The 2,983-nt window shown below is 34.4% G+C and overlaps 1 pseudogene; it reads left to right on the plus strand.

Annotated features, from left to right (window-relative positions):
- The first annotated feature begins 389 nt into the window (after nt 1–389).
- LOC100594412 lies at nt 390–1,319 on the plus strand (annotated as a pseudogene).
- The last annotated feature ends 1,664 nt before the right edge of the window (nt 1,320–2,983 follow it).

Consider the following 2,983-nt stretch of genomic DNA (forward strand, 5'->3'; position numbering starts at 1 on the left):
TTTATAAGGATTCATGACCACATTCTTTGTGAGGAGTTAATTGTATATTGGGAAATGTTTGTCAAAGAATAATGATTCTTTAACCGTGTTTAAAATTGATTGAATACATTTATTTAAAAATTTTTAAAATTGACTGATTGAATGCATTCATTTTATCAATGTTATAATGTCCCAAAAATGACTTCTAGAAATCATCATGATACTAATTAGAAAAAGAAAATATTTTTATTAAATATCAGTTTTCATTGTCTGAAATTCTGTAATCATATCACTTAAACATAGTTGCATAATATTAGTATTATCATCAATAATCTCCATGACATTTCTGACACTGAGTTATGCTTAATGTCCTTTCAGGTGGCTTTTATGCATTCTTTCTGCATTGGTTCATGGAAAATAGGAATAATATCACTGTCTTTATTATCTTGGGACTTTCTCAAAACAAGAACATTGAAGTTTTTTGGTTTGTACTATTTTTATTTTGCTACATTGCTATTTGGATGGAAAACTTTATCATAATGATTTCTATCACGTACACTTAGCTAATTGACCAACCCATGTATTTCTTCCTTAATTACCTCTCACTCTCAGATCTTTGCTACATATCCACAGTGGCCCCCAAGCTAACGATTGACCTACTAACAGAAAGGAAGATCATTTCTTATAATAACTGCATAATACAGCTATTTATCATTCACTTCCTTGGAGGCCTTGAGATCTTCATCCTCAAAGCAATGGCCTATGACCACTACATGGCCATCTGCAAGCCCCTGCACTACACCATCATCACGACCAAGCAAAGGTGTAACACCATCATCATAGCTCGTTGTACTAGGGGATTTATACACTCTGCCAGTCAGTTTCTTCTTACCATCTTCTTACCGTTCTGTGGTCCTAATGAGATAGATCACTACTTCTGCGATGTGTATCCTCTGCTGAAGTTGGCTCGCACTGATACATACAGAATTGGTCTCTTGGTAATTGTTAATTCAGGCCTGATTGCTTTGTTGACTTTTGTGATTTTGATGGTGTCTTATTATTTGATATTATCCACCATCAGGGTTTACCCTACTGAGAGTCGTACCAAAGCTCTGTCAACCTGTAGCTCTCACATAATAGTTGTGGTCCTATTCTTTGTGCCTGCCCTCTTCATTTACATCAGACCAGCCATAACTTTTCCAGAAGATAAAGTGTTTGTTCTTTTCTATACCATCATTGCTCCCATGTTCAATCCTCTGATCTACACACTGAGAAAGGTGGAGATGAAGAATGCTGCAAGGAAAATGTGGTGTCATCAACTGCTTCTAGCAAGGAAGTAACTTGTATGAAAGGCATTTTAGAATTTCACTTTAGTGCCTAAATATCAGCCTTACAATTAATATGGAGTGATATAAAAGCATATATGGTGCGTGCAAGAGCCAGCTACAGATAAAAGCTCAGTATCTCTAGCATTTGCTCAGACCTCAACTGCTTGGGCAAATTTTTTTATTTTATTTTAATGCTTATTCTTCCTTTATTCTCCTCACATACCTGCCTCAAGTTCTCCTTGATTTGACATTTTATTTAGAATGTTTAATGAAGTCTAGTTTCCCATCCTTTTGATTTTTAATTCTATTCTAAGTGGAAATTGAATAAATTTATTCTATTTTATTATATTAGACAGAAACTAATGGAAACTCATGCAGTAAAGGAGAAATATACTCCTATTCTCAGCATCTCAGACGAAAGTATATAAATGTGGGTTTTTCAGCTCAAGATAATAGGTAAATGAGTGGAACATTTAAGTCCTTTAGCTACTCAGCATTTATAAACACACTTCTCTACAGTAAGTCCTCACTTAACATCATTGGTAAGTTCTTGGAAACTGCCAGTCTAAATGAAACGACATATAAATGAGACATATTATATGGCATTTCATATAATACGAAATTACAATTTCATATTCTCTCAAATATTCTATGACATATTTCTGGTCTTAACACCCACCAAATTTCTAAATAAAGACCAAAACACTTCTAATATTAAATATTGAAATAAATGTGAGCCATACGTACATTTAGGAAAGGTTAATAAGCACAAGTAAGATCATTATTTGCCCAGTGATGAGGATTCAGATTCATAGGTGGCTGGAGCCTTTCCAGGCATCTCAGGGTGCAAGTTGGGAACCACTCTGGGTAGGACTCCGTCCCGTCACAGGACACACGCACATGCAGACCCACACTCACTCCTCCTGGGACCTTGTAGACATGCCAATTCACCAAAGCAGCATTGCTTGGGATATGGGAGGAAGCCAGAGAAAATCCGTGCACACATGGGGAGACCATGCAAACTCCACAGAGACAGTGGCCCTGGACGGGAATTGAGTTTTTTTTTTTTCTCATCAACCTTATAACAAGATGAGATTTAATGAAACAATGCTATTCGAGGACCAGCTGTATATTTTGGAAACTCCTTTAGAAAATAACACCTCTATGCTGCCATTGAATAAGATGCTTCTACAAAGGTAGTCTCACTCTCTCCTTCTCCCCCCAAAACATAATATCCCAACCATTCTGGATAATGTTATATTTCAATGTCAGTTTGTCTTCCAGTCCAGGTTATTATAATTCCTTTGAAATGATCTGTAATCCAAAGAATACATTGTAAAATCAATGACATAAAACACTTAATATAAAATAATAAGAAAAAAGAAAGGACAAAATTTGTAATATATATATCTATATATATAAAAACACACACATATGTGAAAAATATACATTGTTATAATAGTCCTTGTTTCCGTAACTGGTCATGAGATTTTAGCCAATATTCACACCTTTATTTCTTTTTTTTTTAATTTTGTAAATAAAAACAGTTTATTATTTAACAAAATACCCATATTACTCACTTTCCCTAAAAATAAATCTTTGAAGGTATTTGGAGAAATATAAAGGAGGTTATATTTATGCCACTAAAGCTGTGATTTAAAATTGAACATTAGGTG

The sequence above is a fragment of the Nomascus leucogenys genome, chromosome 4 (genome assembly GCF_006542625.1).
Source record: "Nomascus leucogenys isolate Asia chromosome 4, Asia_NLE_v1, whole genome shotgun sequence".
NCBI lineage: Eukaryota > Metazoa > Chordata > Mammalia > Primates > Hylobatidae > Nomascus > Nomascus leucogenys.